General features: G+C 42.0%; 1 long non-coding RNA gene across 2 annotated transcripts in view; it reads left to right on the top strand.

Moving 5' to 3' along the window:
• Positions 1 to 21,679, top strand: part of LOC107317169 (uncharacterized) — a 124,117-nt gene extending 102,438 nt beyond the window's left edge. Inside the window, exons 14-17 of one of the 2 annotated variants that reach the window (XR_014932622.1) lie at positions 316 to 12,764; positions 14,039 to 14,156; positions 14,549 to 19,970; positions 20,435 to 21,679. This is a non-coding gene — a long non-coding RNA (uncharacterized LOC107317169). Of the gene's footprint in view, positions 1 to 315; positions 19,971 to 20,434 lie in introns of both variants that reach the window. The other variant, XR_014932623.1, reaches the window with a different exon arrangement.
• The last annotated feature ends 3,819 nt before the right edge of the window (positions 21,680 to 25,498 follow it).

Genomic DNA, 25,498 nt, shown 5'->3' with positions numbered 1-25,498 from the left:
CTAGTTCCTTCATTTCAGAGTGTGAAGCCAGGTTGACTATTAATAGGAAAAGCTCTAGTAGAATGTGTATGCAGCAGTCAGACTCTGCATAAGGGAAATGAAAGCTATGATACAAGAGGGAATAAAATGAATTTCTTGTGTATTACAGCCAGAACAGCTATAGGCTAACACCATTCCAAACTAAGTGTAGAAGTGCTGTTACATCTGCGTGTCTAGGAGGTGGCATGCCAGTGACCTGATGTACATGGTATCCAGCGTACAGATTTTCCAGAGTGATCTCCAAGTTGTAACGGACAACCTCTTTCCTGCCAGCAGAGCCTGGAGAGGAATAAACCAAGACCACCGGCTAAGTCACTGCGTAACATGCTGTGGATATGAGCGCCGAATGCCCTCAGGTACTGTGTTTAAATGAAAAGCTTTAGCCAAAAAGAGATGCATATAAAATGGATGTTAAGTGTATCATTTTCTTCTTTTAGAAAACTGGAATTTTTACATGAATGTTGCAACAGAATTTTATGAGAAATATCCAACAAAATGTCAGCTTCACAATGTCACTCGCTTCAAGTTTCCAAAAACATTACAAATAATTATGCTAATTGTAAGCTACAAAATTTACTATATGATGATTATTACACAAGAATTAATGTATATGTAAAATATCACAAAGCTCAGCTGACTACTGCAATATCCCTTCCTCTGGTTTTGACAAATGCAGTTTTTCAGGGATGATTCTATACTGCATAGCGCTGCAGATTCATTTCCTAGCTCATCCCTTTGACTATCAAATATAAAACTCTTTCTCTATCTGATATAAGCAGCTTGTCTTCGCTTTCAAAGCCATCCATAGTTTCCCCTCATCCTACCTATCATCTCTCATTCAGGATCAAGAAACCACTTCTTTCTCTGATTAGCCCACGATGCCAGCCTTCTTCAGTAGGCATGAACTTATTGTCTAGGAACTGTTGCTAGGAAAAACAGTTCATTTAGAGGGCTGGTGTAGCAACCAGCTGGTGTAGTACATGCTTGAAAAATCTCTTATGAGAACTTCACACACACACAATTCCTCATGATTATGCTTAAATTCATCAATATGAAACAGCCCCATTCCCTCTTTCAGTTACCTGTTGGAAGCAGCCTGTCTAGAGGTTGGTCTTAAAGCTTGAGAGCCATGCCCTGCCAGCTCCTGCTATTCAGGCCCATCACACAGTGACAAACAGATGGAGCAAAGGAAGCACTAGGTCTTCAATTGTTTTCTTCTTTTCTTTTTATGTCTGTTCTGTTGATGTGAACAAGTTAGTGGGCTTTGAGCTGCTTTGTTTTGCATGCACTAATGTGCACTCCTTGGGAAATCATTCCAATGTTTTCTGAACTGTGTTATCTAGATTCTGAGGATAAGAACACAGGAAAATAGGCCAGACCTGGAGCAAAGCAGGGACACATCCTAGGCATAATATTAATCCGCAATTGTCTCTTCCCAGGCAGTATGACTGATCCAAAGTTTCAGTAGGGGTTCAAACACAAGGCACGTGTATTCTTTTTGTTCATTAGCCACCAGACAATTTGTCTTAATGCTATTTAAGGATGTGAAGTCAAAGACTTCTTTTTTTTTACTTTTGATTAAATAAATACTCTGTTTATTCCTATTATGTGTATCGTATGTCACTTGCTTAAAGCAAGCAATTTCCATCAGTCAAAAGGGTCTACTTGTTTTTAACTCATGCAAAATGGCATTTTCTGTTCTGTACTGCCAACAGAGATGACCAAAGAACCCTTTTGTCTTGGAATAAATCTAAGAAAAGTCTGTGCTAAATATACTAATGGCTCAGTTGAGCTGTTATTTAGCATCACTGGTCCTTTTTTGTAGCTGCTTTGTAGAATGCAGATTAGGTCTCTGATACCTCTTAAAAGGCAGCTGATAGATGACATTAGATTGCTATGGCAGGTCCCACTCCCCTGTCTGTATCTTTAACCTGACCACCTGGGTGCATCTCAAAATGCCCTCATATGGACACCCACCTGAAGAGGAGGAGCCTTTGAAGGCCTTATAAAGGAACCTGTTTGCAGACAAGTTTCAGATCCAACAGCTTGGGCAGAAGAGAGTCCATGGATGATGGAATACCCAGATCTCTAAGGCCGTCCCATGAGCAACAGCTCCCTTCTTCTGGATTCCCCAGGATTCTCCCAGCAGCCAGCCTTGTTAACAGGTAACTTTTGGATGCGTACCTGTCCTCTACAAATCCCTGATTGCTTTCCCTTTAGTACTGCTTCTATTGCTAACTTTATGGCTCATCTTTTTTCTTTATACCACAGGGAAAGGAAGCAAACTAATGCATAGAAATGGGAGGGAGGTCTCTGTTTGATGGAGAAAGAAAATAGCATTGCTGATGTATTTCCTCTTATTTTTTCCTTCTTTGCTTTTTCCGAGCTCAGAAGTCAGCATGAATAGTCACAGCCCTTCACAAATGAGCCACAGAGGAACCTTTTGGGAAGGTGCCTCGCAGTGCTTTCTTCCACGCAGCAGAGCTGGATTCCTGGCAGCTGGAGGTGCTGCTCTTATACACAACAGCAGCAAATGGGTGCCCATGTATGTTAAAGAATCACAGGAGACACCTTGCCTTGCTGCAGCACGTGGCTTCCAGGGCTGAGGTGATGTTTCTGCCACCCTGCAGACTTCCTGCTCTAAGGTGGGAACCTCAGGGGACTGGCTTGTTGTGCTTCCCTCATTTAGACACAGATTTGGTCAGACACTGGGAGCAGGGCTTAACTTACCTCCGGTCCTTCTTGTTTCAACTGACTAACTCAGCTGCTCTGTGGGTGTGTGATTACCTTGAGCGTAATTATTTGCTATAGGAGGACACCTGAAGCAGCCGATGTCCCTGCAGTCTGTCGGGCAGGGTGAATTCCTACCTAATGCCAAGGGAACGGCCTTTTGCAGCGGCTGCTTTGCACGATCAGATAGCGATAGCAGCAATTATCCAGCACCGATTCCTTCCCTCCCACTCTTGGTCTGTTTCCATGCTCTCATGCCATGTGATTTCTACATTAAACGGGCTCCTTATGTGAAAGCGGTCTCAGCTTTCAAGTTTAGATTTAAAAAACCAACACGGAACGGATGAAGTGAAATGTTTCTTTTGGCCGGCGCTCTGACAAAGGGGAGGAAACCCCTCGCTGTGGGAGCGGGCGGCAGCGCCCTCTGCTGGGCGCACGGAGAGCCTGCAGGGCGGCCAGAGCCGGGGGGGCAATAACGGGGAATCCCTTCACAGCCCGGGGTCTGTGTGTCCCGGGGAGCTGCAAATCCAGTTCTTCCGTGTGGAAGCAACGGCACCCACTGACATTCTTCAGCTGTTGGTGAACGTCGGTGGAGACCAAAGAGCGCAGTGAGCTGCAGCGTGTGCATCGCTGGTGAAAGTGCACGGCCGGCGGAGGCAGCTGTGCTGAGAAAGAGAGTTTTGTGCAGGTAATAGGAAACCCTGCAAGAGAGTCGGCGAGAAAAGCAGAGCAGAAGTCCTTAGTTACTGAGTCCAGTGAATTAAACTGGGTGTGTTGTACAGATCCAAAATGACAACCAGTTTCTTACAACCTGTTTTTCTTAACGTGAAATCCAAACAAAAGCAGAGTTCTGCTAGAGATCTGTGTTGGAAGCTGATGGGAGCACTGCTGAGATGTAAGGAGGTGCACGGGCTGCGACTCAAAATCTGCATGTAGTTTTCCAGCACATCTGTCCAACCAAATCCATGCAAACTGTGAGCAAGTTTGGCAAGAAACATCCTGGTTTTGTTTTTACAGCCCTAGGAAGAAAGGGAAAACTCCCTCGTGTATTGGGTATCCCTTGGAATGGGTAAATGTGCTTAAATGTGCTCTAAGACAATCATAAATCAGGGCAGCTCTTTGAAGACGATTCAAGGTAATAATTTCATGAGCGTTCCTGAAATTGCCAAGTCCATATCGCTGCTGAAATGGGCAATGGCCAACGCAAACAGCCAGTGTTGGGTGCTGCCACATGAAATCATCGCCCTTGGTAGCGCCCCTTAGCGCAGCGTGTGCCTCCCTGACAGCCTTGGTCAGCAAACTGGTGACTCGTCCTGCCAGCTACGAGGATGACAGTGACATTAAATTCCTCTGAATGCAACACTTATTTAAGGCAGGAAATCACTTTCTTTTGGGTGCACATTACTGGGTCAATCTCAGCCAGTTTCCAAAACTATAAAAGGCTTTGGTTGCAGGGGAGATGATGTGATGATGATGGGAAGGAAGCAGAACAGGACACGTTCCAGCAAAAACTCTGTAGAAGGCAGTAGTGAATATTATTCTGGATGTAGAGCTTTCATAGGTGGTTCAAAGAAAGTGCACTGAGATTAATTCCTAAGTACATTACGCTCATACAGCAGTTCAGTAAGGCTGTATGTATCCAAGGCGTTTTGGTTACTCAAAGCAGACATCAAAGATTGTCTCAAATGGTGCTGCCTTTTGCAGAGCTGTCTGTAATCTACTTTTTGTGGTGGTTGTACATGCACAAATTTGAGTTTAAACCTGAAATGCTAAACTCTGACTTTTCCTAGAGATCAGCAGAGGAAGAAAAAGCCACCGGTAGAGCTCTCAGGCTGCTGTTCTGTGTCTGCAGCTTCCTTGCACCTCTGGCAGACAAGAAAATGACAATTCTTCAACTCCTATCTTTTCAGTGTCTTTGTGGGGCTACCTGAAATGCAGCTGAAGAATGGGAATGACGGAGCTACCATGGTAGGCAGAGAACAACTTGGGCTTTTCTGGACTGAGTTTTCTTACTACTTTATGGAAAGCATCTTTAGATTTCTACAGTGTGATTTCATAGTTTGTAATTATTTTGTACAAGGGAGAAAGTAGGAGAGCACGATGGATTCTATTGCAGGAGACATTTAATGCCTTATTTGGAACAACATCCAGATATTTCATCTGTAGCCTTCATCAGAAGCAACGTTTACATGAGCTCACCTATCTGAAAGGAATTAAATTCTGGAACATTTTCTTGGCTTCTACACATTGAGAAATATAGAAGTGGCTGATGCCAAACTACCTGCCATGTCTGTACTTCCTTTGCACTTATTTTTCTAAATGAAACGTAGTTACCACAAAGGATATTTGGAATTGAGAAGGTGAGATCAACTAGATTTGGCTTTCCTAAACGTGGTCTATCTCTTAGCAAGCCTTCTTACAGTTTCTATTACAGCTTTGCAGGGAAGTTTTTCTCATTAGCAATTGTCATTTTACATTTCCAGCACAGAAGAATTAAAGATATTGGTGTGTGTTTCAAACCACCATTTTAGAGTTTTAAATAAACATCTTTCCTTGGATAATGGAGTTTATACTGCAGGCATCCAGTACGCTTTAGTATGACCACATATGGATTAGTAAATAAATAATAATAAATGCTTTTGCATATAATTATTATGAAAATAATACCTACAAACAATTGCAAATAGCGAATGCAAAATTCCAGCCTTTATATCAATAAGAAGTGAAGTTGAATTTCATACCTTTTAATTTAATCGATGTCAACACAATCCATGCCCTGCTCGAAGCTGATCTCGCTACGTCAGACTGCTGAAGGCTGCGGCCAATCAAGTTGAACCCTCAAATGTGGAGCTTCTGCTGAATGCCGGTTACTGCAACGTACTGATTAGAAACTAATTAATATGTAAAAATATTCTCAGTTTTTCTGGATGCAATTTGAAATGCTCCACTTTCAGAGTTGACTCATTGAACTTTCTTGGTTGTGTATGTGTATGTACTGTTCAAAATTCATATCAAAGAACTGGCTGATGGCACGGCACAGAGGGAGGGTTATGATCAGCAGCACAGTCTAGCTGGTGTTCCCTTGGGATCGGTACTGTGTCCAGTCTTGTTGAACATCTTCAGATCAGTAAACTGGACAAATGGACGGGCAGCATCCTCAGCAAGTTCTGTGATGATACAAACCTGGGAGGAGTGGCTGGCACACCAGAAGTGTGCTGTCGTTCAGTGAGACCTGGGCAGGCTGCAGAGCTGAGCAGAGGGGAATCTGATGAGGTTCAACAAAGGTGAGTGCAGAGTCCTGTACCTGGGGAGGATTAAACGCATGTATCAGTACAGTATGGGGTTGATCTGCTGGAAAAACCATCTGCAGAGAAGGACCTGGGTGATGCTGGTGGTCAGCAGGTTGGCCGTGACTCAGCAGCGTGCCCCTGTGGCCGTGAAGACCACTGGAATCCTGAGGCACATTAAAAAGAACGTGGTCAGCAGGTCGAGGAGGGTGATCTAACCCCTGTGTTCAGTGGGGGTTGGACTTGATTCTCCAGAGCTCCCTTCCAACCCCTAATTTTCTGTGATTCTGCATCATCAGCTGAACTACTTTAAGAGTGCAAAAGCTGTCCCAGTAAGTAAAATCCTTTGGTTGCTCTGTGATTCACAGCTGGTTTGTTTGTTCATTGACAAAGCCGGGAAGTTGAGGTTTCTTTTTTCCTTCCAAACTATTTAAAAGCTACGCTTCACTATCAGAGATTTTATAGATACTTCATTTAAATTAATGCATTTGGGTCCTTGTACAGAGTTTTAGTGGTCTTTCCTTTGTGCTTTGTGTTAAAAGCCCATTCCTGCAGGGGCTGTCTCTATTAGCCCTGTGACAAGACGGGACCTTGGAGACCTCCGCAGACCTGGAGGGGCAGCTTTGCCTCATCCCCATTGTCCCATCCTGTCTCACTTCAAGTGCTGCTCCCTCTTGGGTCAGAAGAGCTCCAGTGCTAGAAAAGCAATTGCGAGGACTGTTGAGGCAAAGAGGTGCTTTATAGAAGTAAACTTCGGGAACGAAGCAGATTCTTACTGCTTTGCTCCCATTGGCAATAGCAAGGATTTGGTTGGGATGAGTGCTGAGAGTCCTGCTGTGCTAGGTCAGCCATAACAAACGTAAACACCATAAACAAACACGGGACCTTTCATTTAAACTAAGTTGATAGCATTGAACACATCTATTTGTATAAACTAGCCAGCTATCCCCTTGCCACCTCTCATATAAATCTGAGATATTGTGAAACTTCCTTTACTTTGAGCTTGCAGCATTTACCAGTGCAAATCATACAAAAAGGGTCCTTTCTAACTTCCATACCATTTTTTCTACTGAGTTATTTGTTGGAAAGATATATTCGTGTGTAATTAAATGTGGTTTTCTTAAACCTTTGCAGTTGGTAGCTTAATATATATTTTGTTGTACTTTGAGTACAAAGGATATATTATGCTTTTGTTGGCATCCTTACGAGTCAATGTGCCAACTGTGTAATTTTGCTCTCTGCTATATGTCAGGATTCAAGTGCCGAGGGCTCAACAGGTGGTGCTAAGATAAAGTTCTGGCAAATCAAATAGGCAATGTAGTTATTTCTTTTGTCAAATTATAATTGAAAACAGAGACGAGTAAAATGAAACTCATGTTTTCCTGGTGCAAAACAGGGTTTAGAATTAAATTCAAATCAGTTTGCATGACGAATACACATTACTACTGGAGCCTGGTCTGTAAATAAACATGCAACACCTTAGTTTTGATGGAGAATGACTTGCTCTATGTAAAATTAAACCTTAAGCGTGTGAGTCTTCCATGACTCTTCTGTCTGTGTCGTATATACCTTGCCAAAAATGGACCAAAAACTTCAGGAAAGCTTTGAAAGGATTTAAACCTAAAAAGTCAGAGAATTTGAGACAGTCTGTGATACATACCTTGAATGTTTAGCATCAAGAGTTCCTGCCATATTGTTTTCTAATCTTTGCTCCATCCGTGATCCCAGCAGAAAATGGAATAAATACACTGAAAATTGCAGTCATTACGCTGAATGAGGTGCTGCATCTTTATACTTGTTTTGGATAACGTCTATTAATCCTAAAGCTGTACAGATGGGTTAAAACCTGCAACAAAAATACAACAGATCATGGAGGCATAGTTTGGTTTTCCAAAATTGGATATGAAAAGATCTATGCACTTGCAAGCCTTTTCACTTTGTTACTGTAGCTGATGTTTTTACAGTGAGATGTTTTTATTTTCCTCTGAGGAACTCTCTAAATCTGATATATATAATCTTATCTACAGCTCCTACTAACACTGGTTTCAGTTAGTTTTCTGTTTCTTCTCAAAGGGATTTCTTCAGAGCTGTATGTTTCTGACTCCGAGTTCTGTTTCAACATATCCGAACCCATTATGTACCAAAGCAGCTTCCAGTGGTGGCCTCCAGTTCCTCACATTGATCACAAACATCTTCGTGACATTTTTAAGCTCTCATTTTACTAAAGGTTTTGCCTTTATATGTGACCACGTGATGCATCCTCTTCTGCCACTTAATAAGTCATTCTCTAATTGATTGTCAGCTAATCGGCACTGTGGTTCAGTCTGAGCAGACTAACATAGCTTCCTCTTCTGCAGCAGTAGAAGGAGGATGCAGGACAGCAGATCACAGGGAGAGAAACTGACATGTTTGGAGGCAGAGCAAGGAGTTTCTCTGGTGTTAAAAGAGATCTGTGAGACTTTGCAGAAAGCTGAGCCTGAGCGCTGGGAATGTTGGGGGGGGGGGGGGGAGGGTGTAGTGCAAGGCCAACCAAAGACACGTAACCCAATCAGTTTACCTGCACAAGGCTGAGATTGCCTTGCAGTCAGAGGGATGGTTGCAGAGAAGAAAGTGTTCTGGTTATTTTTTAGACACTGATCTTCCTGTGCTTTGTTGTTGTTGTTTTGGGGGGGAAAAAAAAAAAAATACTTTTTTTTCCCCGCATTGTTGTTGGCCATCACTTTCAGTGTGGGTGCATAATGAAACACAGACACTTTTAAGCAGGGTAAGTATGTGAAAGCCTGCTCTCTCCTTCCTCCCTTCCCTCCTTGTTCCTTCCTCCCTCCCTTCCTTGTCTTCTTCCCTCCCTCCCTCTTTCCTTCCTCTCTCCCTTCCTTCTTTCCCTCCCTTCATTTCCTTTTCCCTCCCCCCCCATCCCCTCCTTCCTTCCATCTTTCTTTCCCCCTCCTTCCTCCTCCCAACCTGCCTTCCTTTCTCTCTTCTCTCCTTCCTTTCTCGCTCCCTCCTTCCCTCATAACAATTTGGAATTAGTCAAAATACATCTTAATTTTCATATGTCTAGGATGTTAGTAGAAGGGAAAAAAAAAAAAAAAAAGCCTTTGTTTGTTACCCCTGCCAGATGCCACACACTTGAAAGATTAAAGTGTGAGTGGAACAGAACCAGTTCCATTCATGCTTTTTCTATAATTTAGAATCACATTACATGTATGTATCCCTATAAATATTTAATGAAATGGAAATCAGGCCGGGTTCTTCCCTCTCATGGTTAAGTTCCATTTCTGCAAATTGTTTTGAGCCCTGTTTCTGTTGCTATGTCTCTGTGCATCTGGACATTTTCTTGGCATCTCTAACTCTTCTGAGGTTTCGGGAGATCTTCAGAGAATTGCTGGTAATTGACCCGCTTGGATTGCACATGACTGGCATTTGCTAAAAGATAATACAACCCTGCATTTTGTTGTTAAGTGCTGGTCGCGTTATTAACTTGTGGCCAAACCAGAATTAAGGCTCAAGAGACATTTAGACAACTTCATTTGTTCCTTACCGTAATCTCCATTATAAATGAAGCACTTTGGTCTCAGCTTAATACGTTCACATATTCTTTAACTTGTCAGCTCTGTTTGTCCAGCACTGAATACACCCACTTTGCTGCTTTGATTTTTTTGTTTAAGATCTTACTGTACACTCAGGATAAACAATCAACACAACATCAAAGTCAGATGATTTAACCTTCTGCCACTTCTCTAACCACTAAAGAGCTCCTGCCTGCCGCTGCTAACTGGGGATTGGAACATGGGTAAATGTTTCCTGAGAAAGCAGGATTATCCAATGAAGTAAAGCTCATGTTGTCTCCTTGGGAAACAGGAATAATTAATAAGTTTAGGTCAGCCCTATCCCAGATGAGTCTGAATAAGCCCGATTTGTTGTACGTTTATAATATAACAAACAAATCTTGCCTTCGGCAAGTATGATTCAGGAGGAACATACAGCTTTACTGCTGCTGTCATTTCATAACATAACTGATTTCAGCAAATTTCCCCACGTTAGTGACGTTTTTAAGAGCCAAAAATATTAGAATAGAGCCTAAAAACAATGGATTTGCAGTAGCCAGATAAGGATGTGCCATCTACTTTGTGTAATGTAAGAATTAAATACTGCTGATCATTGCAAGTTACAGTGAAAACTCAAATACACTGCCTTTGGGCTTGCAATAACCTGGAGGCTAATTAACTGCAGAGAAGGCTTTTTATATTGCACTTTATATTAAATAAATTCAGCTCAAATCCATGGAGACCAATAAGCATTTTTAGACAGTGTAGCTAAATTTCACCCCAAAATTGATCAAGCTACGTTTAGAGTCTGGCTTATGGCACGACAGATTAATGTACTGTCCTCCAATAAAGCAGGTACTTAAGATAAAAAGAGCAAATGAGAGGAAAGTAGAGGAAGTCTAGTTGGTATATTTTTGCTCATTTTGTTTCTTGGGAGTCTCTGATTTTACCTCAGAGCTCTGTCATACTGCCCTAAAATGCACCATTTTAAAACCAGAAGCTGAGATGGTACAGAAAGCATACTTTGTGCTCCATTCAGGACCTACCCAAATATCTCACTACTTCTCAGCCAAATCTAAGGATGTACATTAACTAGAAAAGTGTGCACGCAAAACACTGGCAATGCTGGACTGAAAAGCACAGTAGGGATGCCAGTAAGCAATTTCTCTGAGGGCAATGAAGACGTGGCTTTGCTCATAGAAACACCAACTAGGGTGCACATAGATTAATGTACCAGTCAGCCACCTGAAAAAGCATATGCCTCAGCTGATAGGGATGATGAAATGGCATACAGTAACAGTGTTTACTATTAAAATGGCAAAATGTCTTACCTGTTCCTTCCAAAACAGGTGCCAGGTATGCTGATCGCATCAAGTGATGTCTTGAGAGATCAACAGGAGGCTTTTCAGGCCCACCTGCATAATTCACATCCTGTTGGCAAAAAGGTACTAAACAGAGCAGAGCATGCAACTGGATCCACCACCACCCATTGCTTTACCCCATACTTTCCTGACATTATAATTCCAAATCCAAAATAAAGGAGTAGATACCAGTGGGGTTTTACAGAACTGTAATAAAATAAACTTGTCCAGTACTTAACACCAGTACAAGTCAGTTCTTACTTAGAAAATTCAATTTAGTAGTAGTAAGGGTCAAAATTTATGCAGGAAGAAGGTCAGCAAGACCTAATAGCTCCTTAAGTTATGACTCCACTAATTCACACTGTTATAATCTCCATCAGAATAACTTTACCCACAAATTAACACACAAGTTGTTTCTTTACCATCAGAGAGCCTCAGCTATTCGCAAATGGAGCCAAGCTGGTTCCACTATTTTCTCACAGGTTGGACAAGGTAAAGTTGACATGTTTTGATTTTCATACATTTAGAATCGAACAGTAAAGTAGCTAAGCTGTTATTCATGAGCAAATGTTTGGCCCTAATGTACAACTCCGCATTCTAACCTCCCTTTTTGTTTTTTAAATGCATGCTTAGAAGCGTCTCGGTCTCAGGATGGAAACAAGTCTGCTGTACTGCAAAACTCCTGCTGCAGTGTTTATCTTGTCTGTGTGGTTGGTGGTCATGAGATCTCATGACTGGTATCATCCTATATATGACCACTAAGAAGGTTTAGGCTGAGTCCAGTGGACAAAAAGACAATGGGAAAAAAAACCAAAAAACAACAAAACAGTTCCACAGTATTTTTGGAAGGCAACAGCTGAATCTCATGAATAAAATGAATGGTTTAAAAAAGAAAATAAAAAATTCCTGCTGTAGTCAATCAAGAACTTTTGTTAATGAGATCCAGAAAGACTTACTTACATTTTCAAAAAGCATTTTGGATTTTTGCCATTTAAATCATCAACTGCTGTATAAATTACATTGGTAAGACCCATTGGCTCCCACCAGAGAGACTGAGTTATGAAAGGACCAGGTAAGAGGAAGTGGAAAACAGGACAAGCTGTAGAATATCTGTGAGTAAGACGACTGATATCACCACACAGGTGAGTTCCCATTTCTTTGGCTCCTTTCATGGATATTCAAACAGAACAGGACAGATCCAGGAAGAAAAAATGAAAAGAGAAACAAATCCAGCAAAGGAAGGTCATATTTACAGATGCTCAATATTACTTCTGGTTTATAGTAAATTATTTAAGAGGTGCTTTTTCATACTAAGAGTTGTTAATGAGTTCATAGGAGATATGGTCAAGATCAGTGATGAGCAAATAGCCATAGGAAAAAATACATTGCTAACAGGTTCCTGTATAACTATATAACTCCTATATAACCTTTCCCTGTCATACAGCTTACATTTTTCTCAACTTTACTAAAGAAAATAAATCAGTTTACTTTTGTTTAAAGCCAGTTTCTGTCAAGGCTTTCCATTCAGAATCAGAGTATATTACTTCTAAATTCACAGCTGGAACTGAGCACAAGGAAGGCAAAATTAAATACATTTTTTTTTCTTCTAATGCACAGAAATGTTTCTACTACTTTTCTGTCTTTCAGTTAATCTGGCACATTGGTTTCAAAAGGACATGGAGCAAAATGGAAGAACTTCCAGTTAATGTTTCATTTCATTGCATTTTCTCACCGCGTTGGTCAAATACGCACTGAACTTTTAACCATCATCTGAGGAAGTGAACAAACTCATAAGCAAGGTAGATAGATGGATGCGTATAAAGCAGGATCCGTCAGTCACTGGTTGACATGCTTTCCCTCAGCCCTTCAGGAGCATTCAAATAATAGTAAAATTCAACTATGAGTAAATTTCAGCCCAAAAATCAAACCAAGAGCAAATACCAAAATATTTAGTGAAGCATTTAGTTTGTGTTTGTACATTCCTTCTAAGCTGATAGTTACTCACCTGGTCACAAACAATACCACCCTTTTCACATTCAAGCCTTCTCTGGTGGCCTGTAGCACAGCACAGACCATTTTCATGTAGATGTACAATGTCATTCTTTAAAATGTATTGCAGCATTTAAGAGTATATTACTTTTCAAAAATGACAATGCCCCCTGACAGCCTCCTAGGAGAGCTTTTGCATTTCATCTTTAACATGAATTAGTTGTGCTTCAACACAATGCAAGCTACACCCAGGCTAAGACTTGCTCACAAATGCACTTTTCTGCTTGTTTCATGCACACATTCGGAGCAGCTCTGTTTAATGTCACCATTTTCTGTAATCGGGACTGCCTGCTTTAGTTACTTAAGAGGGGAATTTTATCCCCAAAGCCCCACACTGATGTTGTTTGCAGTGCTACAGCTGTCATGCCATTAACTCAGTTTCCAGGACAGTGACTACTGATGCAATGAGCAGGCAATTTCTGCACTCCCTCAAAGTGACCAGGAGAACCAGAGATGTATGCTGGAATATATTACCTTACGGCCAATTCAAATAATATGAATCTCTCTCATGTTCACAAGACCAAACTACTTCCCCATAAATGTAGAAAGCTTTTGAGCATTTGGAGAAAATTAAACGAAATACATCTTGCCAACAGCAAATACTCAAAGGACAACTTTTGTTTTAATTACTGTAGACATAGAAAAAGGAGTTATTTAAGGGAGTCTGTCAACTAAGAGCTATATATAACTCCTGAGGAATTCCTTAGTGATTTTCCTGCTTAAACAGATTTCCTTAAAAATACATTCACTTGCTGCACAGGCTGGAATTATTGTAAAATCAAATAGTCATTTTTTAAAAGTCTAATGTGAACTGCAGTGCTAACACAGCAAACAAATTCAGTGGACAACTTCGGTTTGTCGCATTGATCTTAAAAAGAAAAGGAGTAGGCATCACCAAGCCAATGTTTTTATCTACTGAGAAAAAGGCCAGAACGAAGTGTTAACGGCTGGACTTGAAGCTCTTTTCCTCTTACTGATTTCAATAAGTATTTTTCCTGATCCAAAGGCTTTCTGTTACGTCCAGTGCACGATGCCAATCTGAGCTGTTTTTTAAGACCTGTGAATAACCATTCAGAATGGTGAATTCAGAAGTGATGGGCAACACAGACTGAGGAAAAGGAGCCCAGAGAGTCTGTATTAAGGTAAGTCATGAAAAGAGGAAACAGAAGAGGAAAAGCAGTCTCCCAAGATGGTTTCCATAAGCATATGTCAGAATATGTGGCAGCCTCAGAAATACACACTTGTATTGCAGTGACTATTTTAGGCTCCTTATTCCTTTGCCTCTACTTTAAATGGATGCGTATGTTTGCTTAGAACTTAGCTTCTGAAGCAGAAGGACTACATGACTGATCTTGACAGCTGTGACAATATTTCCATAATACAGAAAATCTAAATGCCTCTTCATTCAATCACTTTCTTAATGAAAACATCCCAGGATTAAAGAAATCCAGGGAAAGAGAAAAGATTAACCTAGAAAAGGCAAATAAGCAAGTCAAGTGAATAAAGCTGGGTTTACTGCTTCCTGTTTCAACAGTGTCCGACAAGATCTGGGCCATGGTGCCACAGCTTTCACACATGTGCGGGGTGGACACAGCTCCCCTTCATGCAAACAGTGCACCCACCAGCTTGCATGAAGTAAATCAGGGCCAGCACAACTGTTTGAAGGAGAAGGGATGCACAGTCCCTGGCAGCACAGAAGTGCCTTTTCTCTCTGGTTTCATGCAGCTGACATGTCGAGCAGAGGAGCCAGAGAGAACATGGCACTGTAATGGAAATAAATGACTTTGCAGACCCAACAGAAGGAGGTGGGAGCAAAAAAAGCATCCTCACCCCCCGCCCCTGTGGCTGTGTAAATCTGTCCCTGCCAGGCGAGCTCCAGGAGGCGCTCAGCAGCCTCCTCCCTGGGAGTCAGTGAGAGTTCAGGTACTTACTGTGTCATCAGACCTGACCTTCAGATGCGACACTGCCAGGACGTTTGTTTTCCCACAGCAGTGATTGCTTCAGTCAATTATTATTGCCCATCCTAGAGTGCAAACACATAAGGACTTGATTTACAGTGCAAAAATATACATCCTGAATTTACTTCCTCTTTTGTTTTTGGACTGTCGTAGAATCTCCACCTTAAAGAGATGACAGCAAATTACTTCATAGGTAAATATATCTATGTATAGGGAAGGATAAATAGCAGTCATTCAGGTCATTGTGAGATGAATGTTCAGTATAGCTTTGGATCGGTCATGTCAGACGTAACAATATATTTTAAGCTTTTTGTTTTAAAATTTTTATTTTTTTCTGCTGTTCTTTGAAGAAATCATCATTAGCAAATTTGGCAATCTAACCTCTAAATCCATTTTAACACACATCTAAGATTGTGCATTCAGTTCTTTAAGCAATGTTTAGGTATTACCAATATACTGAAAGATAGATGAGACAGCCTCATGGTAATACAGCTTTTAACCTTTCCTCTCCTCTACCATGACGGGGGAGAATTACAGTAAATGATGGTTACCTTGTCTGCAGTATGGACAATTGATTTGACCTCACTGCATCTGATGCTCTAATGGACTTTGTGGCTGAATCCCTGGAGATATAAAATATGTCCAAGTGAATTGGGGCAGGTTAAAGAACGGACCTGCTTTTCGTGGCTGGCTCAAGCTATAATAGATCTCCCGGTTGTTCTGAGAAAAAGATTAAAAATGATCAATATCCAAATCATTAAAAAAAATTAAAAAAAAAAAAAAGTGGTGGCTTCTGTAAATCTACCATAGGTGGGCTTTTTTTCCCTACTAAATGTTGGAGGGGGTGTCTGAGTTGATAACATGAGTTTCATGAGTTTCTATAACAAATATTTACTTCTGTTTACTCTCTATTAACATGTTCCTTTTTATATTAAGAATCAGACACACAGATGGCGTGATTCAGCACTGCTTTCCTGAAGTCATGCTTGTTTACACCACGAAGAGTCAGGCCCTGGCTTTATTTAATATAGATAAAATAACAATACTATAATATTTCCTGAAGCAGAAAATAAAATCAAGGACAGATTGCAGAGAATGATGGCAACTATGATAACTGTGAATGTCCTCACAGTTCTGCTAGCCACTGTGTCTAAGACAAAAATAAAGGTCTCATTTAGTGAGGGAAAAAGAAAAAAAGATTTTCCTTGTCTGCTCTGAGCCCTTCATTTGGCAAAGTGCAATTCAACGTCTTGTTTATCCTTTCCCATTCTCTCAGGAACACGACTGCTCTTTTTCCACCAGCACACAACTGAGCTCAAGGTGAGTATAAGTCTGCCCAGCCCCTGGAGCCACCCAGAGAAAAGCTTTCATGCCCCATAGCTGGGAGCTCACCCACAGACCTGCCTCTCTACATACAGCAGCAATGGGCCAGGCAACTTCAGTGGGCTTACATGTATGCACGTGCTTAGCTTCCTGTAGAACCCAAGCGTTAAGAAGACAGATGTACAGAAGTCCCATTTGAGGTATGCATGTATTGGTTTGTGCACTTATTCAGTAAACTTGTATTGCAGAGGAGCCCAAATCTCCATTCTGGACAGTCTGAGGTTATTTGGATTTGACATTTCCGTGTGTTCCCTGACAGAAATCAGCTAATTATGCAGTTGTGTTGGAAGATGGATGCCCTTTTTCTGAGTTCTGAGAAGTATTTGGGCAGAGTAATTGGACTGCCCGATCTCAACTGAAGTAGATAATCGAGTGAATGTGAAAAATCTTCATTAGTAAGTTTTTAAGTGCTAAGGCAGTTCCACATAACATAATGGTTTGCATCTCCACTCACAGTATGCAGAGATTCACGCAAATGTCCAACAGATTGAAAAGGCTATTTTTTAAATACCTTTTTAAAGGTATTTTTTCTAAGTAGTTTGCTGTACAGTATTTACTTTTTGCCTTTCACAAGCTGTTTTAAAATCTGAATGTGTAATAACATCCACTGAATGTTGTCATATAAGCTCACGTGCTATTCCTTTATGTAAAAAAGATAAAGGTATTTTGAAACTCTTTGCTGAATGCTCTGAGATTGTCTATGCTCTTGCACTGAGCTGAATGCCTAGCATCGGTGCGTAGAAGAGGGAACAACTGCTGCCCCTCCAATCCAGCTATTCTTGTATCTGGAAACATTGTCAGGTGCTACAAGCATCACGCCATCTGAAAGGCCAAAGTTGAGTACCACATTATTGGAGTAGATGACACCTTATTCTTATTCTTCAACAATTCTAACAACTTAGAGTCCCTCGCTATCCCTTTATGAACACAGATGTCATTCTGAGGGGGGGCGGCCAAAATGACAAGAAGGTGACCTGTCGGTGAACTCAGGAGCAGGTGAGGCCTGTCAGCTTCTAATTTGAAACTGGTGTCAGTCCTGAGGAATGGCTGGTATAATCACATTTGTAACTGATAGCCTATAAACGCTGCAAACATTCACAGTGCGCCTGTTATGAGTAATATGAAATTAACAATTCGTGTTTATGACACAAGACACCATCTGAATCAAGTAGGTCTCCGTAACTGGATCAGCTCCGTCTGTCTTCCAGAGCGGCGCATCGAACTGCTTCAGCCAAAGCCAAATTACTGTGTGCTTATGTTACAATAGGCATTGTATTTATTTTGAAGACAAACTTTTGTAACTAGGTGTAAAGTGAGGAGCTCAGAACTAACTTCTAACTCCAGCTATTGCATGTAAAACTTCTCTTGCTCGAGCCCAGCCACTTAGATGTTCGTGACTTTTAAGTTAGGAGTTTGGGACCCAACAAATCACATGTTGTATCTCACATTTTCTGAATAACTGAAGGGAAGGCTCTGTGTAAATCTTCTCCCTCAGCCACATAAATTACCAGCTGCATGAATACTGCCATTAAGACATGCAGACAAGTGCAAGGGGTGGGGACAAGGCAGAATGCCCAAAAGAGGTGGAGTTATACAGAAAACAAGGCATTTGCTCACTGAGTAATTTATGCTTAATCTGCCTTCACTGTAGCTGAGCAAAAACAAACACCATGAGGCGGTCTGTCAGGCACTCTCATTTCACAACCATCAAGGCATTTTTCTGCAAATTAGATGTTTTCTTCCTATTTCTAGTCACTTCCACATGGATTTTTTATTAGGAAAAGGCAAAATATAGTATGTGAAGCTAAGATTTGAACTGAAGTTACATTCGAAGATAAACTGAAGCTCAAGTGCATTTCTCATTTGAAGACAGCAAAATCTCACAATCCTTTGCACAGTTATTTCCAGTCCAAACTGACACAAGCCCTAATGTTCAGTTCCTTTCCTGACTGCACGGCTGCTAAGCCTGGGGCATAGATTAGAAGGTCCTTTTCCAATGGCATGCAAAATAAAAGAAGAACCAAAGGATCTATTGCAATTGTTACATTGGAATTTAGTTAGCGGAGCTAAACAAATGCGAGCCCAAATCCCAAGTAGCTCGTAGAGCTTTCTGAGCAGTTCTGTGCACCTTCTTGTATACAGTCCAGTGGAGCTGATAGCCTGCTGTAGCACTCTTTTGTTGTAGGCAAATATGACAATTCCATTTTCCACAGAAGAACTGCACTCCACAGACCTTCAGCAATGTAACCAAGGCCAGGTACAGCATTACAGCTGTGATCCAGGCACTGACATCCCCTGTCCTCTGACCCAGCACTAACACATCATGCTTCTAACACTGCCTAGTTCACGCTGCTGGCCATGAATACCAGCTAATCAGCAGAGTAAAAGTGCAATTTTGAAACCAATCAACAAAACTGCTACAACCAACTGACAGAACTCCATCATTCCTAAGAAAAGGCCTAGCTATAAATGTCACAATCACTCTACGCCACCCAAAAACTTACCTCTGACTTTAAGGAGTCAAGGCTGAAAGCTGCGCCCTGCTGCAGTTGATGCAGTCACCTCTCGATGCGTAGAACTTCTCATGCTACTCCAATGGCACAGCACAGTTGTTCAGTGTTTGGATAAAGTCCTGAATGGGAACTGTTGAGTCACAGCCTGAACCACTGAATGATCACCTGATGGAGAGAAAGGGGAAAAACAAAAGAGCCAACAAAAAAAACTATGATCATTTCTCAAAGGCGGAAAGTGGAAGAAGAGACAAAAGCCTTTGTGGTCAGAGATGACTGATGTGAAGGTCTTGAGAAAATTCCCCATACACAGAAAGAAGCAGCAGAGCACATCTGTTTTCACAACACAGTTTGGTAATATTTTGAGCACTGTGGTCCTGTGCTTCCTCTTGACCTCACAGCACCACTTTCTGTTCATACAGTTAACGCTGGGGAAGCCACCATTCCCACCAGCTTTCATTGTGAAGATAAATGAAATCACTCCTTCCAGGGTAATCTTGAAATGAACTGCAGCAAATTTAAAAGCAGGCTTACCCAGTGTAGAGATGCTGGAGAGAAAACAGGAATACAAATGTATGGCCCAATTTTAATGTTATTCATTTCTAGTACATTGGGCTAAGCAGAACTGGAGTAGGAAAAAAAGCAAGTTTGACTTTTGGGGTCTTTTTTTCCTATATCATGCTGAACAGAGAGCAACACTGCACATAAGCTTGCTGTGTGGGAGATGGAACTCGAGCATGAGGTATTTCTCTGAGCAACTTGAATCAAGGGCTTCAGCATGAACAGCCTGTATCTCATCCGGCTCCTGTAACTGCTGTCTTGTGGGGATTTTATCCCAAACTTCATGAATATTTAGTGAGGCTTCTGAAATAAAATGGCACTAACAGGATACACTGAGACCATGAACCAATGATTGGGAAACCAGTCCGGTTCAAATCCTTGCTCTGCTCAATTCCCTCGCAGGTTTAGCGATGAGCTCATAAATCACAACTCTTTGCTGACTGTAGGGCTCCCATAAGTGAGTGCTCTAATCACTTTTTTCCCCTCTACAGAGAAATTCCATCCGCTTGAGAAAGATTCTCCTTAAAGCCAATGCATTTACAAGGTAAGTGCTGGTTTTGGTGACTCGGTACTATCTTTTAAAATACCACAGCATTACAGCCAAAAACCCATAACCAACATGAACTCAAATGACACAGATTCATTCCTAAGTTCTTGGCTGCATGGCAGCCTGCGTGCAGCCCTGGGGCAAGTTCCAGCACTGCAGCAGTGACCAACACAAAACCCTTGAAGCAGAAAGGCAGCATTAAAGCCATCCATTAAGCAGTGTTTACATTTACTGTGAGGTGTATTACAAAAGTCCCTGGCAGTGTTTGAAATCTGAGGGCCTAGGAAAGCCACGTGGGAATGGTACTTCAGGCACAAGCTGTTAGAACAGTAGCAAAATTGATGGCTGCATCTTACCTGCTGGAGCCCTTCTTCTCCTCCTACTTCCCCAGGAATCAGCACAGCAGAGGCAGTGGGATGCCTGTGACTCACAACCTTTCCTGTTTCTCTTCATTGGTGCAGGCCTGCAGAAGGACAATACAGATTTAGTCAAAGGAGACAGAATGGAAGCAGACCTGGCTGCATGTGACAGAGTTGGAGGCATCCCAGTGTAATTAATGAGCAGTGAAACAAGTGGTTATTTATGTTGCACATTTCTAATGAATGGGAATTAGTCGTGTCTTTGATTCTTAGGTGGCTATTTATGCTGCTTATCTGATATCTGAAAGGAAACTGTACTGAATTTTTTCTAGTCCAAGGAGGGCTGGGTGGCTAAAACAAGATCTAACTTGTGCTTTTGGCAAAACATTTGGAAACTCGTTTCCAATTTTGGAAGTGTCTGGATGTAGTTTTCCATATTTTTTTCTCTCTTTGAGTTTTCCTGACTTCAGGCAGGAGGTGAAATGCCAGAAATACCCAGAGACAACATATCTAACAAGACCGCTCCCCCCATGGGCATTGCAGCCCGCCGGGTGTTTTTCCAAACCACCCCTGAACCCTGAACCTTCAAATCATTCACAGATCTCTTCCACTGGGAGATGAAACCACATCGCTGCATGACTGCAGGAAGGAGCGTGGTGGGGAGCCGTGAGGAAAGCTGTGCTTTCCATTGCCTTCCTGAGCTGGGATGAGTGGTGGCCACGCTCACTGCATCGGCCTCTGCTCACACCGGGCGCCGTGAGGGATAAGCACAAGCTGGGCAACATCAGTTCTGTGGTCACCCAGAGCGTGAGCACTGCCCTGTTTCTGCTCAAGCTGAAGCCTGAACGGAGCTTAGCTGCCTCCATTTCCCATTACACGACGGTATTTTCTATTAGACACTAAAGCCCTCTGTCCCTGATGATAAGCTGGTTTTTATTATGAAATACAACAGTTGTATTTTACACTGCTCTTCTGAACAATGCAATTTACAGAGTGGTTCTGGTGGCTCTGTCATTGACAGGGTGCCCCTTAAAGCAGGACTTGTAGCGCACTGGAATTTTCATGATTCTAAGCTAGCGGGAAAAGAAATATTTCGATGGCTGAAAACTCTGGTTGGGTAACTATTATTGAAGTGCGTACAAGATTGCATGTCAAAACATTTTTACTGTTAGCTGGTAGGAATCACATTGACTGACAGCAGCAGTTTAACAAGTGAACCGCAGCACAGTTTGTTATTGTACCTGTTTCTCCAAAGAACAGCTCTTTGAGCAGCTGCCATCATTTTTAAGTTACGAAGCCTGTCTTTAGAAATGTGTGTTCCCTCTCCTGCACTTTTTGAAGTTCCTTTGCTAAGTTGGCATGAATGAGTAATGAAAGTTATTTCAAGTGCTTTAATTTTGTCTTGTTATATGATTTTCTATATCCATGGCCTCTTAGTAACATAACAAATGTTATGTTATTAATATATCTATAGGAAATAGAGCTGAAGTGAATATGGAATCGTTGGGAGGAGGAGGGGGTGTCAGGTTTGTAGTACAAACAGGGGCTGTTTGTAGTGGCCTTTCTTTCTTTGGGGAATGGTGGGGTGTGGGGGGGGAGTTGGAGAGGGGGGTTAAGATAGGACCCAATTGCGTTCCTCTAATTACGCAGTTGAGACACTCTAAACAGAGGATTACCTGGCAAGCAGAGTTTTGCATCAACCTGAGATACTGAAAGGAAAACCAAATGACAGAGTAGAAGGGAGACAGCTTCCAGCAGCGCAGCAGTTTGTTTCACCACAAAGTCGCCGTGCCATCCCCCCGGCATTAATCAGTGACCGAGTACGATCAGGAGCAGCCCGCAGTCGCACCCCACTAGGGGGCGAGCCAGGCGCTGCATGGGACGCGCCGTGCCTGAGCTGCGGGTTTGCTGCCGGCATCCCTCAGCCGCTGCCTGCTGCTATTGCACGTGTTCTGTGTTAAGCGTGCGCTCAATATTCGTGATTTGATTGTTATCTTTATATGAAAATATTACCTGCAATCACACGTCCTGAAAAATACCGAATTCTTTTGCCTTGAGATTTTGCAAGCCGTGTGTGGCTGCTTACCAAAAATTGTCTTTCATATGACCACATTTGGAGGTTACTGCGATCTGCTGTTATGGGCTGCTATAGCATCTGCATATTTACATCACTATTTTAACCCCCCCAAGAACAAGATGTTTTCAATGTTTTTACAGTCTACCTCAGCATAAATATCACAACTGTAACAGAGAACATTTGAAAGCTACAGAAACGGTTGGGATTGGAAACTTCTGCTTAGATGGGTGTACTTGTATTTGTTCAAGCAGGGTGCTATAACAGGCAGTGATGCTAACTAAGCTGGCAGCACTGTGCCCGTGCCGGTTCCTGCTTCTCTCTGTTCACACAGATAACTGGGTGCACAGTGGCTGTGACACCTGGCTGGGCTGCACATCAGAGGTGCTGCAGCTGCTGGGCTCACCTGAACACGTTCCCACGTGCCGTGCCCTGCTGGCATCACAGCTCCACACAATGCCTGCATTTCAGCCAACATCCCACTTTGACACCATGGTGCGTCTGCAGTAGCAGCTGCTGGAGGACAAATAAGGAAAGGAAATGGGAAAGGAGGTGGTGAGCAGAGAAGTAAAGCAGTCTCAAATAAGGAAGCCATTTATTTTTCATTTCTCTTTGAAGACTGATGAATGTGCACCAACTTACTTGCATAGCTTCCACACGAAACAACTGACTGCTTTGAAAACGAATGCAAAGATTCGCTCTTGGGCAGAGAGATTTCAAAGCAGTGAAACAGTTGGCTCTTAAAAATGTTTTCTAAAGCAACACTAAAAACTATAATAGGTAGCAGCACAAATAAGACAGCGTTAATGAGTACAGTCCTTGCTGGTAAAGCACTGCTGTGCTTTTGAAGAAAAAATGTCAAACTGTTTTTGTTTGTTTGCTAGGAGTCCATCTCTGGCTTCCTCTTACTTTCATTTGAATGGGATTTGGATTCTTCTTGCCATCGTGAAGAAGATTGGAGAAGAGTATTGTCAACACAGATGAAGATTCAGTTTGAATAAAATTAAGTTCTGTTCAAGATCAGTTTGGCTCTGTTTGAGCTGCCAGGACTCCTTACACAATTTGGGATGGGGGGATGGGTTTTTTTGTTTTACTGTGGTTTCCTTGGTTGGAATGCTATGTCCAAGACCACCATCCAGGAGAATGAAGGTCTTCCACCCAAGGGCAACATCTGTTATCTCCACATTCAGGGTACTGTGTCCCAAACAGGAGATATCAACTTTAGAGGAATGCGATTTCAGAGTATGAAGTACCTCTAAAGACCACTTGGACTTAATCTCCAAATGCTTGAGATAGATACGAGCCTTGAAAGTGACCCTCGACACCCTGGGAACTTCAGTGGAAAAAGCTGAAGCACCCAGGGGGAGTATCCTTGACTGTGCTGCTGAGTCAATTAATTACAGTGCCCTAAATGAAATGAAGCTTTGGTTAACATAGGAAAAGAGAAACTAGTACTAAGATTGACAGTTTGTGAACATACATGCTAAACATATGCACATCTCTATACAACAGCAGGAAAAGGAGTTAGAGGAGAGCAATTTAATATTCTAGTGCCTGTTACCTGGGCAGAGCAAGGAGCTGAGTAGACATACCCAGGAGCAGCCCACGGCTCAGCAGTGTTGCCCATGCTGCCAGCAGCCCGCTGATACAGCAACACCACACTGGTCCCCTACTGCAGCACAGCAGGCACAAGCACCCCTGCAAATCTCTTTCAATCCACAGTAATAAATCTGTAGGCACACGATGATTGGGTTGAGATCTGCAATGAGCATTTACTTTAGTTCATGAGGCATGCACCAACTATCTGTAAGCAGCAACCTAATCAAAACTATCCATGGATTTGAAGAATTCTGTTAGAACAGAGCAATCACAAGATGTATAAGCATACTTAAGTTATTCTGCTTCTCGCTGATTTCAGTACAGACAGTCAAATTGAAGTTACATCTGTAAATGCTTGTCCTTTATGTATTAGGTCAGAGATAGAACTTTGTTCCGATGAAGGGCACTTCTACCGTGACATAAAACAGTGTGACATCAAGTAAATTAATATGGCAAGGAAGTCAAAATGTCCATGAAAAATATGTTCACATACCTTGCCTGTCTTCCCAACCTTTTCTTTGTTTCTTTGATTTGCTGCACTCCTTCCTATGATCTGCTTTGCTCATTCTCAATAGGAAAAACTCATTACAGCAAATTTTCTTCAAATTGATGCCAGCTGATTTCATTTCAGGAAGAAACAGAACCTTTTTCAGACTGGCTAATTTTTGCAGCTTTTCTGATTTGAGCTACAGACACTAATGTACCAGGAGTATTTAACAGTAAATAGACTTAGTATTAGGAGCATGAAATTGAAATCGACACAGTTAATTTATGTGAAGCCTACAGCAACTTTGTGATCACAGTTAACAAATCCAGAGTTTTCATCAGCAAGACAGACAGACAGGACACTCAGCTGCTGTGGCTGGTCTGTTCATGATTTGTCTTGTGGATTTGGAATACATGCCACAACACTCAGTAGTAACGTTAGCGATAACTTCTGGGATGAGCTGCACATCAGATGATGGCCTCAGACCACAGAAGAAGCCCCAGTCTTTCAGTCAAAAAACAAATTTGCACTTTTTTTCTAAGGGCTGGGTTCTTCATGAAGTTCTTGACTAAGAATAGCTCACCCTGCCTGTCCAACCCATGGGCTGGGGCAGTGCCGTGAGTGGCCCCATACAACCATCCCCACACAGCTCTGCCACTCACCCGCTGACCCCAGGCACTCCCTGCTATTCCATCCATGCAGTACTGTTATCCCATAGCCCTGCACACATATTGGACAAATTCATCTTTTCTTTTCTTTTCTTTTTTTTTTTTTTTTTCTAAATGTCACAGATGTCCTCCGTGTTATTTAGATGGAGAATAACAGGCACACACTGATGTGGATGTAGCTGCCTGTATCGCTTCTGAATACCCCAGGCAGCACCCCTTAGGGTTATGGATATGCCAGTCTTTACAATCTTTTTTTAATTTATGAGTGCAACACGAATTTGGGTGTAATCAAACTATGGTGAGGTCCCCTTCAGATTAGAAGCAAGATTAGATATGGC

The sequence above is a fragment of the Coturnix japonica genome, chromosome 11, assembly GCF_054131305.1.
Source record: "Coturnix japonica strain WE chromosome 11, WE-NBRP24, whole genome shotgun sequence".
Taxonomy (NCBI): Eukaryota; Metazoa; Chordata; class Aves; order Galliformes; family Phasianidae; genus Coturnix; species Coturnix japonica.
This window is presented reverse-complemented; position numbering and strand designations above follow the sequence as displayed.